The 17,009-nt window shown below is 33.4% G+C and overlaps 1 protein-coding gene across 1 annotated transcript in view; it reads right to left on the bottom strand.

Moving 5' to 3' along the window:
• LOC106071788 (uncharacterized) overlaps window positions 1-16,442 on the bottom strand; it is an 81,690-nt gene extending 65,248 nt beyond the window's left edge. Inside the window, exon 1 of the mRNA XM_013231968.2 lies at window positions 16,089-16,442. The gene's annotated coding sequence lies outside the window, so the exon portion shown is untranslated. The remainder of the gene's footprint in view (window positions 1-16,088) is intronic.
• Window positions 16,443-17,009: the final 567 nt, after the last annotated feature.

Here is a 17,009-nt window from a genome sequence, read left to right as displayed (position 1 = left end):
GAGCGGATGTGGACGGGTACAGGTTACCTTGGCTCACATTCTTGTAAGTGCAATGAGCTCGAATCTATATGGTAGCCCACCACGTGGTTCTGCTCGTTTTCCACCTGCAGTGCCAATATAAGCCGAGAAAATTACATTCAACTCAAGGTCCTCGGGATTTGCAAACACCTTTCTACAAGGAACAGTACCAAGCAAAAGATGAAGATGCAGAAAAAACGATGAGAAGACAACATAAAAGAATAGACGGGCCTGTCATTGAAAGATATTCTATCCAAAACAAAACACAGAGAGAAATGGAGAATGGCGGTCAACAGATCTTGCGTGGTGCCCCAACGGTCCAACAAGACTAAGAGATAGGTGAAGGAAACGTGACAGACATAGAACACTAAAATAAAATCGACTTTTCCCTTTCTGGGACCGTTAAACAGAAAGATTTCCGATCCAAATGCAGCAAAGATGTTTTAAATGCTCAGCTTTTCGCGCCTGCGAAACGTATATCCTTGGAGGAGGGGGGGGGGAAGAGAAAGCCCAGAGAGTTATTTAAGGTTACCATTCGAGACACAATACGCTCGAAGTAATTGCGCGCGCGTGTGCTCGTGAGAGTGATAAGCCAGAGTGTGTGACCTAATTTTAGACATGAAGTCATACACAATGCTGTACGAGTTTATCCTATGTAAATGTTGCCGAATTTCAGTGTAAACACGTTTATCACGTGATACGGTGTTGCATTGTTGGTAGGTTTCTAATCAAGTCATAGTCAGCCATGTACATAAAATGGCTGCATGAGTTCACTTATAATTATTGTTATTTGCCTCTCCCCCCCCCCCCTATTTTTTTCCAAAAAAAAAAAAAAAAAAAAGCATCCGCCTCCATCCACAAAACAACCAAAACACTTTTGGGTCCACTCTCATTGTAAGTGTTATCAATGCTTGCCTCTCTAGTCCAATGAGGTGCGATAAAAGTAAATCGCCTACTGCAGTCACAGAGCCCAGCACGCAGTAAATAAACACGTTTAAAAGTGCAAGCCGATGTGCGTACATTGACAGCGACATTCTGTAAGCATTTACCCCCGCAAACAGTTCATCTAGTGTTTACTAGAGTGGCGAGAGAGAATACATTTGTAGGGAGACTATAGCAGAACTAATAAACTCATCAGGGTGAATGAGGAGAGAGATAGGAAAGGGAGAGACATTAGATAAGTAAGCAACTTTCTGACAGACATTATATAGGTAAACAACATTCTGACAGACATTAGATGAGTAAGCAACTTTCTGACAGACATTATCTAGGTAAACAACATTCTGACAGACATTACATAAGTAAGCAACTTTCTGACAGACATTAGATAAGTAAGCAACTTTCTGACAGACATTACATAAATAAGCAAAATTCTGACAGACATTAGATAAGTAAGCAACTTTCTGACAGACATTAGATAAGTAAGCAACTTTCTGACAGACATATACGTAGACAACATTCTGACAGACATTATATAAGCAAGTAAATAGGTTCATAAATAAGTAGCAGAAAGGTTTGTAGGTATCTGTTAAGCAACATTGTTATAAAGACAGATAACACCTTGAGACAGAAATGAGACACGCAGACAGATATATCAATAGATAGGTAGCTAGTTAGTTCAACAGAAAGCTGTGCTGTTAGGAAACTAAACATCAACACGACGTTACTGTCAAGACTCAACTAAATGGAAAATGTGACGAGCAGTTAGAAGTAATAAACAATTAAAAAAAAAAGGTTCCTTTCAAGTTATAATATTATGCGAAAAGTCTAGACATGTTTTTTAAACCTAATGAGTAACAGTTGATATCGATTTCTAACTGTTGTATTTCATGTTTATTTGTAACTTTACTAGATCTAGATCTAAATAGTGCGTGCATATCTTTCTGATGTAAATGTTTTTTTTTTAAGTTAACGTAAAATTTAAATAGAATATAATCACTTCATATCTAATGCGCATGGCTAGTGATAGAAAGAGTGTCAAAAGTGGTATATCTGGTTCAAATCTTGATGTAAATAATAAGTATTTTATCCCAATAAGTTAATGACTTGTTTATAATTTACACCTGAGAACTTTGCGACAGTGTATGGAAAAGTACAAAGAGTCATAGTACTAGTGACATGATAACTAGACCATCAATCATTCCGACAGCAAGTAGACTGGTTTCAAAAGGGAGTCAATTTACGCTCTGCCAACACACACACTCTCTCTCTCTCTCTCTTAGCAAAAGGCTGCATGTCTTAAGAGTGCAAATCTAATTGCCCGACCACCGCTTGACACCTACCCCCCCCCCCCCCCCCAAAAAAAAAAAAAAAAAAAAAACACGTAGCGCGGTGCTGCATTCACGTTGACACCAGGGAGCCCCAAGACTAGGGCACGCCCACTCCTAACTCCTACAACAGGAACGAAATTGGAGTATCATAGAACAAAACCCAACCCCCAGAGACACAGCGGAAAGGGGTGTCGATGGGAGGATTCCCCTTTTGATGTAACGCGAAACTCGCTTCTATTTTCTACCACTTCGTCGCTTGGTGCAGAGCATGTCTTTATGACATGACGTGTGTGTGTGTTTGTGTGGTGGGGTGTGTTAGAGAAGAAGAGCGAGACAAGTCTGAGATATGTACAGGTAACGTTCAAAAGTAGACAATGGTATTTGGTATTCTCAAAAAAAAAAAAACTCGACCGAATTGAACTAACGTACCCCGTATGTATGTTTACAGCTGAAGCACACCAGTTGTATTAGCATAGCAGACTTGAGGGTCATTTCTCGAGACACCGAAAAAAAAAAGGTTTTGTGTCATGACCAATGGAACATTTCAACTCTTTAAATTGATTGCTATTGAAATGTAAAGTGTTTAGCGATCTCCCTCGGTATTAGTATTCTGGGCACAAAGTAATGGCAACTCTACAAGCTGTACGGGCTATAAGGATGTTGTTTTTGCTACTGCTCTTTCGTGCCCAAATTATATTTGCCAAAATTATACTCAAAGTCATAGTACGAGGTGTTAAAAAAAAAACAACAACAGTAAGACATTATGCACAGGTTTTGATGGTCTCCACATCTCAGGCCGGATGTAGCCAGCTTGGGCAGGACTTGGAATCAGAAGAGTTGACGAGAGTATCATTGTCCTTATTGAGACGCTTCCTTATACAAGACTTTTTGCCGGTTGTAACAACAAGTTCTCTATACTAAACAAAGGACAAAATCAAATCTTACAACCTAAATAATACTCCGGGAGTATCCCAAGTTCTAACCTACAGCCTATACATTGTAGTATAGAAGGCTTCAACACTGACTTTCAACGTCCCTACCTGTAGGCAGTTTAGACCAATAGCTTTGTGCCATCTCGTACAGACCTGTGACGTGGCAACTAGCTGTTGGTCTATGCTGCCCACAGGCTGTGACGTTGCAGTGTTAAGGCTTTGATAACGAATCTTCTCGCCTCGTCTCGCATAGGAGTGCTCCATGAAACAATGTCTTCTGTAACTAGTGAATTAAATGAGCTGCTCGCTCACACACGAGAGTCAACTCATTGACACTGATAGCAGCATAAGTTAAACAAGCTTTTATAGATGAATGCATTCGTTTTCTCAATGTTCTAATTCTTAGCCACTGCCAAGCTTTAGCCTTTTCATTCCACTGTCAAATCAATGGAAAAGTCTATGGCCTCCTCCTAGGCCTCAAAGTTGTCGATCTTCAAAAGCCAAGTGTAGGATACTAAGTCAAGATACAACTCAACCAAAAGTGAAGGATACTAAGTCAAGATACAACTCAACCAAAAGTGAAGGATACTAAGTCAAGATACAACTCAACCAAAAGTGAAGGATACTAAGTCAAGATACAACTCAACCAAAAGTGAAGGATACTAAGTCAAGATACAACTCAACCAAAAGTGAAGGATACTAAGTCAAGATAGCATTCAACCAAAAGTGAAGGATACTAAGTCAAGATAGCATTTAACCAAAAGTGAAGGATACTAAGTCAAGATAGCATTCAACCAAAAGATGAGGAGATGAAATAACTGGAAAATGACATTTTTTGTTTGTTTTGTTTTCATAAACTAAAATAACACACAAGTAAAACAACTAAACTAAGTTTGCCTTTTGGCTAAAACTCGTGTCTAATAATCATCACCGTTGAAAACATGTGTCCAATACATACCATTAACCTACCTTCATGGCCATTAAGTATGATAGGAATACAAATGACATTTTATATGTGAAGAAATAACATTAAAGACAACCTATAACCCAAGGCTACTGATTCTCAATTTGTGGACCCCGATATTGTTATGCACAGACCGATATTGTTATGTACAGACAGTAGTATTATAGTAGACTTTGTTGAAACCCAATCCATGACATCTTCAGAAATCATGAATGCGGCTATCAGCCACGGATCAAAGAATGAATTTTCAACCACTTTTCCTAACCATGAAGGTGGTTCGTAACATTATAAAAAACTGTCAATCGTAAAGGCATTTGAATAAACAACAAGAAAACTAAATAAATCAATGGATACCTTGACTTCTATTGCACACTTCTTGAAACAAAGAATTCTAGCTCAACACGAAAATAACTTAAGAAAAAAAAAAAAAGATGTGCAATTTAAAAAAAACATCATTATCATTATTTATTAGGAATATTGTCTACAAGGATTTCAGAAACTATAAATGGACATCTTAGGACTTAGATGAACTATATTTTTCCAGCAAAATGTTAGCTACGAATCTCTCGGCGAAACGAGTCATATACTTAATAGAAACAGCTGTATAAAAAAATGTAATGGTTTAATTTAATGTGAATGTTCTTATTGTACACCTTGAGAGTTGTATTTCATTATAATAGTAAAAAGTAACGGACCAAAACGTGTGTGATTAAACGATCCTCTGATTGATGGTTGACCTACACACATAGGGGATTGGTGAATGGCCGATTGGACCATGGAAGATGTATTTCCCATTGCTCATCACAAAAGTCTCAGACTCATGACCTCTTCTAATGAACTGCATATTAAATCCTTTCAAAAAATGTGTAAATCATGAACATGAAAAATGCATTCTTCCTTTAAAAACCCAAAATAAGTGTATTTGGTAAGCTGTTTTTAGTTAGCTCGTATAAAACAAAACGCACCATTTAGTAATATATATATTTGCAACATTTTATCTTTAGAATATAAGAAAAGAATATAAGAAAGCCGTTGGTATAAATGTTATAAAATTGTACAAAATATAAGTTGACTATTTATGAATAGCAAATACCGGTAGTTGTAAAAATGGTGGTGGTGGTGTTTTAAAAAAAAAACGGCTTGCATATTGAATAATAATAATAATAATAATAATAATAATAATACAATTAAAAATATTTAATAAAAATTTAAAAACAAAACGGTTCGCTTTCCGATGGTTAATGGTAACCGTTGTACCAGAGCTTTGCAAGCTGCTAAATATTTAAATGTTATGAAATCACAAACCTAACTGCGATTTTTCACATTTTCGGTAGCCTCTAAAGTCAAGGCTACAAAGACAGTTTGTGTGGAAACACAAACTCAAAATCGGCCACCGAAGTGGTCCATCCAGGCAGGTATCAATATTTTCAGAAAGAACATCAGAATTAAATTCTATCAAAGACAAATGACAGAGAAGAATGGAGAAAGAAGGTTGACAGCAGACCAAAGGATAGGTGAAATTGAATGTGAATTTAAATGCGAACCTGGCAAAACTGATGTCTTTTAATGAATATATAATTGATCTAATTGTTTTGTAAAGGGTCAATCTCTTATTCAAATCTTTAAAAAAAAGAAAAGAACATTTTCGTAAAAAAAAAAAAAAAAAAATTCCTTTAGTAAGTCTTCTTTGGCTGTGGTATAGCACTGCAGTTATTAATTGTTGTTTTAAATTATGTCCAACTTATATGCATACCGGTACTAAATAGCTTTTTTTCTCTTTAAAAAAAGTAAACATTATTTTTGGGTAAACATAGTAGTTAGTAGGACAGAACTTACATAACGTAGCAATAGAAATGTAAAAAAAAAAAAATTAAAAAATTAACAAAAAGTCTAAAAACATTTACATAAATACGTTAAAAATATGTTAAGTAGATATCTCCCCTACTAAAGAGCCTCTAGTGTTTGTTACTGCTAAGTGAATAGTTGTAAAAGTGGTGTATTTTTATGAAAAAAATGCTTGCATAAGTGATTTAAAAAATTAGATTTTTCGCTTTTAGAAAAGAAAAAAGTAGCCGTTGCATCAGAACTTTGAATGGACTAAAATATTACGATGTCAGATTTTCACTATCTTTTCTAGTTTACGAGATCTAAACGGGATGGACGGCCGGACAGACATTTCACACAAAACTAATAGCGTCTTTTCCCTTTCGGGGGCCGCTAAAAAAAAATGCATGCCTTACAAAAAAGAATCGTGTACACTAAAGAGAAGCAACACAAACTGAATCGCAGATACTGCAGAGCAAATATTAAAACAAAAATGTCATCGAAGAAAAAGCATGACCCTTAAAAACTTGAACTATATGAGTAGACGTTTTTCACAGTATACAAGCAAAGAAACAACCCCCCCCCCCCCCCACAGGTCATTGTCAAGAAACGAGGCTGACTTTGAATTGATTGTGAAATATTCACTGACAGCTTGACTTCCTAGTCTCTTCCACCCACTATAGTCTACAATACTCACCCCAGCCCAGCCCACTTGTTCCCCGCATGGCACATCATGGACAGTGAGAGAAACAGAGTGTAAAAGAAAAACGTTTTTAAAAATGTCATTTCTTTGACGTCATCGGTATCAAATAGCAGGAAGAAACTGGCCAATGTGGGAAGCTCAGAGACGCTCACGCAGACAAAGATCAGTAGTAGGCCTAGAGCAGAAGGATACCCCCCCCCCCAACATACACACACACACAGGAACAATGTTGTATAATGCCAGACTAACTCAACAAAACAAAAACACAAGAGATGTTGTAGTAATGGGAGACATGTAGGTCGTCTGAGAAATGGGGGGGGGGGGGTGACTGGAGGACAACTGGACGTGATAGGTGGACAGAAGAGTGATTGGTTTGGGTCATTCAGGGAAGGTAGAGCATGGTCCTTTTGGTGATGGGTCTTTAGAGGTAGGTTTCAGCGAATGATAGCGATGTTGTGCTTGCCAATTATGAATTCTTGTATATGATAGTGATTGGATAATAGTGATTAGTACTACAGATTACCTTTGAACAGGGGTGGGCAACACCCATTGTCTTTTCAGTATTTGTTTAAAAAAAAGGTTTAAAAGTTTGAGCATAAAATATGAAATAAATAAATAAAAAGTATAATGAAGGTCATTTTATGTTGGTGTCAGAATTATAATACAAGCATCTAGAGAGTTTCACAAGTAATATATATATATAAATATAAAAATTACTATTAAAAAAAAAAAGCTTATATGAGGAAAGCCCCACACATTTACTGCCATATCTATCAATACTGCAAGATTTATCTCCCTTTTCTATGTAAAAAAAAAATTCACTTTTTAATTAACTAATCGGTTAATTTTTTTTATTGATTAATGGGTTATCATTGACAAAAATAATTGTGAGAAGTTTCAGCTTAATCTGAGAATGAGAAGTGGAGGAAATAATGTTTAAAAGATGTGTACCTCACTTTGCAGTAAACACATAGGAATGAATATAAAAATCTAGTCAATGAAGACAATCAAATTCAATAATGCCTTATGGTTAGCTCATAATGATAAGTAAATTAAAGTTAATGTACTCAATAAATAATCAGCACCAGGAGACAATGACATCATGGTAATTTCATGACAACATGACACTTAAATATAGATAGTCTTTAAAAAAAAAGAGAACAAATCTGAACCAAAGTATATCAATTGGAAAGTATGGGTTTCCTAATACATTACCCAGACTTCAAATATAAAATAACAAGAAGATCTGAAAAGCTTTACTAAATCAAGCAATGCACCATGGTCACTAATTACTTTAATAGAGTCCCTGATAAATACATAATCATTTTGATTTTTACCATCCCATGTCTTTTTATATGTTTATTATATTATTATATTTTATATCAGGGATTTACCTTAGTAATATCATAAAACATCAATAAAAGACATGGCTTTAGATCAGTTAAAAACTATTTTAAAGATTAACAGAATATTCTGTTTACATTGAATATCATGACATTCAAGAAGAACATTAAGACCTATCTATTCAAAACTCTTTTAGATTAATCTGTCATTTTAGCTCTCGTGTTTATGTATGTAATGTTATCACAGCACCTTTATGTTTGTTAACAGCACTCTATAAATTAATCTATTATTAATAATCACAATCCCAAACTCCAAAGAATAGGACAAATGGATTAAAATGCTTTGACTCAACAATACCACTATATCAATGGAGAATACAAAACCTGTTTGAATTTTAGAGTAGCCATATTTATAAATGCTTCTAAATTAACGTTCAATAACTCTAAACACTAAGGCTTCTCAAAAATATAAGTTTTAGGCTCACAAATTTTCTGATATAGGTTTAATAATTCAAAAGGCCCTTAAACAAAAATAACATTTTCGCTAGTTGCATACTGTCTAAAGTTAAAAAACAAGCAATAGAAAAACAAAAAGATTACTTATTTAAAAACAAAGCTTATCTAAGGGGAAGAACTGCTCATAGCTGCCATAGATCTAAAAAATTGCAGGATTTATCTCCCTTTCTGCCATATAAAGCACAATTAATTAACTAGCACTATTTGATTAACCAATTGGTTAATTTTTAGAATGATTCATGTATTGTCATGAATAATTATGCAAATAATGGGAAGTAGGAGAGAAAAAAAACATTAAAAAGTAAAAGGGGGATGAAATCCGTATACATACACATCTCTCATTAAGTAGCAATTATTCCCCTTATTAACTAATTAATTGGTTAATTTTTTTTATTGGTTCGTGTCTTGACAGGTTCAATGAATAACTATGCCATGTTTTAACTTGATCCTAAAATGGGAAATGGGAGCAAAACATATCTGAACATTTTACTAGACAAGCAGATAGACAGAGTTGATATAAGCTTTGTAAAAGAATTACTTTAAACAAAAAATACATTTTAATAGACATTAGATGAGTTAAATTGATTCAGCAATCCTTTTTCCATATAAAAATGTCAAATAATTTTTTTGTTTCACAAATCATAATAATTATTTCACATGAAAATGAAAAAATGAAAAATATATATATACTATACTTAATTTTTTTTTTTTAAAAGACAAACTTTTTGGAAGACTATATAGATATATATCAGGTGCACTAATACAATATTTCTTAAACACGTAGAAAGACAACAAGGAAATCTGATTTGCCATGGTACAATCCAAGTGTACATTTATAAATATGAAGAAACAGTCAACACAATTGCCTTTTCAATCTTTGTCAAATTGTTTTTAAGTCTATGCATAAAATAAGCAATTATTTTATTTTAGAAATATAGAGTGTACACCATAAATAGCTTTTTCCCTTATTCAGAGCAAGATGCGGGTCATAGTTTTGGTATTACTGATCTACTGGTTTGAATTTAGATCATGGAAAATAAATGTAGAATGTGAAAATGGGGTTACCCGTTCAACTGACATATTTATATCAAATATAAATATAGTGAAAACGGGTTTACCCAACTTGTTAAAAAGTTTAGTTTTTTAATACAGGTACAATGAGGCACTTTTTGTCTTTTTTTTTAGGGCCCTCCAGTAGTGGTAGGGACATTAAACATACACTACTGTCTACATCATGATCTAAGGAACATTTATGCCAAGTTTTATCAAGATTGGTCAAACAGTTTTGATTTCTATGTGGGACATACATACATACATACGCCTTACTTTCTGCTTAAATATATATATTTATACTAATAAATACTAACTTGTATTATAAAAAATTCATAAAAATAGTCACACATACATCAGCAAGTGAAAAAACAACAAAAAACTAACATTTAGTGACTTTACTTTCTTAGACCATTCAGAATAAATCAAGTTGTCATTTCAATGAAGAAATCCAATGAAATAGAAGAGAAAGTTAAAACTTTTGCCCATATAGAACACGATTACATTTTACATAGAGTGTATAAGAATACCTTAAAAATTTTATTTAGTTATAAAAATCTATAAATATTTTTATTATTTCTGCACTTATTTTTTTAATAAGTGCAGAAATAAATTATTGGAATCATACAAAATTTCTTAAAATACTATCATATTAAAATTGTTTTTTTTTTCTATAATACTTCCTTATAATAATATATTATATATATACAAGTAGATCAGACTTCATTATAATAATGATTTAGATATATTTATTATCGTATCATGCAGCATCCACTTAATTATGTTAGTGGAAGAGAAGACAAAATTTTGATCAGAGATGTTCTCATTTTATTACTACTTGGTGACAAACGTTAGAAGTACCGGTATTCAAAGAAAGAAAATTGGAGCAGTTACAAGTTAGAACTAGAACTAACCTACTCTCTTAACCGCTGCAAGTAAATTTTAGTACTAAGATTTTACTCCACAGCTACCTTCAGATATATAGAAAAAGAGATTGTGCTTTGTTAGTTTTGAATTGTAAAATCTGGGAACAGTGTTACCTTAGTTTTTGGCCTCAAAGTTACAGATATGAGAATGTCAGTCAGTGCATAAGGGCTTTCTACCAGAGGACAGGCATGGACTGTGAGAGCTTAACCTGTGGTCTTGTCTGAAGATTCTAACATATATTATATATATATATATGAGACAAATACTGGGTTGGATCACACCATAATACCCATGGTTGGCCTCTGGGCTTAACCCACTATTTAACATGACTGGAGGCTGTGTAAAACAAATAATTTCTTATTACTGGATCATTACGCTCCATGGGTATACTGCCACTCCAGCTCCTAGGTTATTCTGATGAAACCAGCCTTGTGGAAGAGTGTGGCACTTGTCTGGAATTGTCTACGACATCTTGTTGAACTCCCTTCCTGGGACAAAGATACCTTTGCATTGAATGTGCTGGATCCATGGCTATGGGAATAACCTGATAGGGGCCAGTTTTGCCACCCATTATTCCCCTATGAACAATTCCACTAATAATGAACATCATATTGAGGTCAAAGGATCTGTAATTATCAGAACTATGGCTGCGTGTTCATCTGATTTGCTTTTCAGACTGATGATAATTATGGTTCCAAGTCTCAACCTCACCCTAACCACCTCCATCAATTTGTTTTAAAGTCAATTAAGACTTTTAGGTTTAGACAGATTAAAAAAATCTAGACTAGATATCTAGAATCTAGATCTTGTCACGAATTGATTCTGTGACCTAATTCGACCTGTTTCTAGAAGCCGGGGTCAGATCGAAGAAGATGCAGAACAAACAAATGGTTAGTTAGGTTAGTTTGAAGTAGTTTAATAAAGAAGTTAGAAAAGAACACAGGTAGATGTTTATTCAGAGTGTTGTCAAGTTATTTATATACTTCTCTAGCAAAATGATTCTGTTTGTGCCATTGTTAATATAATATAAGAAGAAAAAGTTATTTATACAGATTGTATAGAAATAATAATATATCAGGCAATAAACTATAAAAAGAAACAGAAATCATCACATCTAATATTATTATATTATTTATATATATATAATATATATATATATATATATATATATATATATATATATATATATATACGAAATCTATTCTAGATGATATATTCATATTGATATAGATCTACTACTCTAGATTAGGTCTAGACTCTAGATTTAGTATCTAGATTCTAATCTAGATTAGATAAAGTTTAGAAAAAGGTTCAAAATATTGGTCTAAGGATAATGACAGGAGCAATCAAAACAACACCCATAAGAGCTATGGAGGAAACCGCTGCCCTGATCTCTCTGGATGAAAGAAGAGAAATAAAAATCCTTTCCCAATTCACAAAATTGGAAACCTTGGAGAGGCACCCACTCAGAACAAAAATCCACAAAACTGGCACAAAAAACCGTCTCAAAAGGACCAATTTCATACAGGAATCTCTAAACCTAAAAAAGAAACACCAACTTGAAAAAATTACTCTGGAATCCTCGATACACTATAATGAATCTCCACCCTGGGACGAAAGCCCTCTTCCTACTATAAGGGATCATATTGAAAACATAAAAAGAAAATCTGATTACAGACCAACAGAGCTCAAGGAAATAGTGAACTGTTTTCTACATACCAATTACCCTAGCAATCAGTGGATCAGAGTTTACACGGATGGCTCATCCCATAAAGCCACCACAAATGGAGGAGCTGGAATACTTATCGAATGGCCAGATGGAGGAAAACTAGAAAAATCCTTTGCAACTGGAGAGCTCTCTGACAGTCACAGAGCAGAAAGGGAAGCACTAGCACTAGCTGCTACCATGCTAGCAAATCATCCAAGTTCCCCTCACAGTCAGATTGTCTTTCTAACAGACGCAAAAACAACCCTCCAAAGCCTGCAAAACTCTGATTCCCCTTATATTAAAAACCTCAGAACAGCACTCACAAAGCTCAACCACAACAGCAAAAAAACTGTTATTCAATGGATTCCAGCTCACATACAACTAGCAGGAAACGAGAAGGCTGACACACTTGCCAAGAGTGGGAGAACAAACTCACAAGTAAACTCTGCACTCTATCCAGAAGAAATGAAGAAATTAATTGTAGATAAAATAAATGAGAAATGGACGAGCTCCCATCCAAATCACAAGAAAGATGATGCTTACTATAAGCTATCCCGACAAGACCAACGTCTAATCTTTCGACTCAGGACCGGACACAACAGAATGCGACAACACATGTTCCGGAAGCTCAAATTGGAACCAGTGAAATCTGCCCATGTGGATTATCACCAGAAAATGCCGACCACGTCCTCCAAAACTGCTCTCTCTACCAAGAGGCCCGTATAAGACATTGGCCCCAAATCACCCCAATAGAAAGAAAACTATATGGAGAGCTCCCTGATTTGGAAACCACTGCGCAGTTCATCTCATGTATTGGTCTAGTCATATGAACACTCCAACATAACAATGAGAACGATGAAGAAGAAGAAAAATCACATCTAATATTATTATATTATTTATATATATATAATATATATATATATATATATATATATATATATATATATATATATATATATATATATATATATACGAAATCTATTCTAGATGATATATTCATATTGATATAGATCTACTACTCTAGATTAGGTCTAGACTCTAGATTTAGTATCTAGATTCTAATCTAGATTAGATAAAGTTTATTTATTCTGGACATTACATGAATCCGTACAACTTGCTTTTTTTTGTGGGCATTACATCTTTATTTTGATATTTAATATGAAACTAGCATGCTGAATAATGTGCTTGTCCATTTTCCGTTGATTCTGACCTAATTTCCTTCTGTCTTTTTATGTAAGAAAAAAGAATTTCATAAGTGTAAGTCTTGTCGTTTTTTTTCTATGATACCAGGATGACTTTACCTCTTCCTAGGGTTAACACTAGATATTTTTTGGTTGGCTAAGTCTATGCTAATGAGCTGGCCAACATTTATTCTGTTTTTAGAGCTGGTTTATTTGATTCATAAGCCACGTTGTTTGATTTAATACAAATAAAATTTAATTGGGTGTTTTAAATTATGATTTTTTTAACAAAATTTATTCCAAACAACTAGTTTTGGACATCAATGTTATTCCGTTAGCTCCTTCTGCAGTTGGAAACGTTTTTCCTAATTTTGTCCTAAATCATTGTAGAACGTTTCTAAAATCACCTATTCAATATACTTGATTTAAACATTTTAAAAAGAAGATTTCTTCTAGTCTCATTGCAAGCTTGATTATAAATCATTTTGGAGATTACCTATTCTAATTTCAATAAAATCGAGAAAATTTTTATTGCTTTAATAATTTTTCAGTGTATAAGCCCCCATGTGGGAAAATGGGTATTTTTGAAGCTTTTTTTTGTATTCTAATGGTATTAAACGTAATATATTTTTTGAAACTAGACATAATAGTTTAATTGTTTAAAGTTGTTTGTTTCTTTATATGTATTAGATCTTAAATTTGATTATTTTTTTCAAAATAAATACTTTTTTAGGATTTTTTCAATTCGGAGTTATCCCTCTTTGCTTAGGGCCTGAGAAGGTTTTTCTTAATCGGAAATAGGAGCTATTGGGTTAATTAACTTATTATATATATTTGTTTGTTTGTTGTTGGTTTTTTATAGAGAATAAATTAGCAAATGTTTGGAGTGTACTTATTACATTGAATTAAGTTAAATGCCTAGATCTAGACCTACTAGACTGATCTAGATTTATAATATAAATATGTTTGATGTTTTTGATTTTAGGCACATCGGCATATAATATAAATATATAGAGAGAATATAGAGGATTCAGCCATTTAGGAAAGAATGGCCATCCAAGCCTGTACTATACTACAAGAGATAATCTGTATTAGATATTTATTAAATGAACTTAATAAACAAAAAAACACAAACATTTAACACACATCTAATCATAATCAAAACAAGTCTAAAAGTCTGTGTAGAAGTGACTATAATACTATATCCCAGTGACCTAATTCTGGTAGAATAAGTGTGTTCAAATTATTATTATTTGTGTTCGTATTTATGCATTATTTGAAAACATCTTTTTTATGATTTCATGTGAGGAGCTTTGCCTGGGGATCTTAAAATTTAGTTAAAATTAATATAGAACTAAAATCTTAGTTTATTGATCAGTGTCAAAATATAGATCTAGAGACTGTTTGGAATAAATTTTGATGTTTGAAATCAAATAATAAAGTGTGGACACATGGTTTCTTTGATCTTAAAAATATAATAATAAAACCCCAGTGCAAAGCCCTCATCCCCCTTGATGACAAAGTGGTCATCATCGAACCACGATGGACGAACTATGTATATAATAACAAATATAAAATGTTTGTAAAATGTTTTACATGTTTCGGATGTTCCTTCAGAGTTGAAGATAGTTTACTTCCTAGTCCAAACCTCCCGCAGGACGACGGGGGATGGGAGCGGGCAGGGTTTGAACCCTCGACCGTCAATAAATCCAAACGACAGTCCAGTGCACAAACCACACGACCAGGCAGCCATCCTAGCCATATAGGTTGGGGGGAAAATATAAGTAGCCATCCTTATTCTCCTTAAACTAAAGAAGATTTTGATACTTCATTTTTTTTTCTATGTTAAACGGTAGTCAAACCATTATCAAATAATGTCAAACTTTGCATTTATGGCATACTGGTGTTTGAATAGCATAAGTCTCATAAGTTATTCTAGATCTATTCTACGAAGATCATAATTTTTTATTAAAATTAAGTCTAAGAGTAAAGTAAGATATCTCTACAGCTAGATTAATTCTAGATCTAGATCTACATCTACATTTTAATTAAATTCATTTAGATTTTAGATCCAGATCTAATCATATTAATCATAATCTAGAGTCTACTTAATTGCCTTCATCACTTAATCTATTCTAGAATCTAGATCTAGAATAATTTAGAATATTCTAGATAGAATATGTCTAATTTACTCTAGACTCTAGATCTAGACTAGATTCTAGATCAAGATTTAGATATCGATATCTAGAATCTAGCTATCTAGACTAGATCTAGATCTAGTCAATCTTGTCTATAATACTAATACAATAATAGGGATCTAGACTCTATCTCTATTCAAAATGTCTAAATCTAGATTAGATTAGTCTAGTCAGTCTAGATTCTATAGATCTAGTTATAGATCTAGATCTAGATTCTAATGACTAATCTAATGAATAATCATAATAATGATTAATAATAATATCATGAATAATTATATTAGTGTCAGTGACTGAATCTCAAGACTCAGTCAGTCTGATTCTATTCTCAGTTATTCTGAAGGCAGTGATTGAATTGAGTGAATCTGATCATCTGATAAGTCTGATTCATCATCATCATGATCATGTCATGTCTAAAAGTTTATCAGCTTTGGCTTTAATATTTTAGCAGTCTTACCTGTTGATCAAGGATATCGATTTAAAGGCAAATAGATCTAGATTTATATTTAAATCATTCGTTTTTATTTATTTTAATTGAGTCATAGAATCCAGCCATTTGAATTTCGCCCCACCCTCCCACGCACTAATCAGCCATGTTTTTGTTGTAGTTTTTTTGCTTACTAGTGTATGTGTACGTGCGGGGAGAATGTGCAGCCGAAGTTTCGTAAATACGTATAGCTGCATCTATGTACTAAGATTTTTTCCCCATTGAATTGTTTGATATTAACATCTTGGAAAAAAAATTAAAAAAAGCAAAGTATTTTATAAAAGCTAAATAACACTATGTAATGTATCGGAAAAGTTTCAAAAGCCTCCCTCCCCCAGTCAAGCTAAAATGTAATCAATAATTTCAGATCTTTCGTCTCTTAGCAATGATTTACGCAATCGGTGACGTAGATGAACTTGTGAGGCGCGGTTTGGGTTTTTTTTTTTATTCTGTTCAAAAGAATTGTTAGGAGCTATAAGCAGTCGATTGAAAAATAAAGCTGTATAAAGTTTCAAACAAATTTGAAAATATTGTTTATGCTTAAAAAAACGCAAAATATGCACTGTTATTAAGTTAACAATGTTCGATCCAACACTGTTTGACCTAGATCTAGTTAAAAGATTCCAAAGCATAATACTGAAGGAGGTCAAATGAGGTCCAGGGTTAGGTCAATTAGGTCATGAGGTAACCAGCGGAAAACCAGCGAAATACATTAGTTTGTCCGTATATTTATGATTTGCATTTCTTGTTATGTCTAATAAAAGAAATTCGATATACAGGATAGAGAAGATGTTGTTGTTTATAATATAGTTTAGTAACCATGAATCCTTCATGTAAAGCTAAGGAATTGTTCATTTCATTTTTATTTTATTTAATTGCATGAGTACGAAT

This window comes from Biomphalaria glabrata, chromosome 16, assembly GCF_947242115.1.
Source record: "Biomphalaria glabrata chromosome 16, xgBioGlab47.1, whole genome shotgun sequence".
NCBI lineage: Eukaryota > Metazoa > Mollusca > Gastropoda > Planorbidae > Biomphalaria > Biomphalaria glabrata.
The sequence above is the reverse complement of the archived record's forward strand: the minus strand, read 5'-3'. Positions and strand labels throughout refer to the sequence as shown.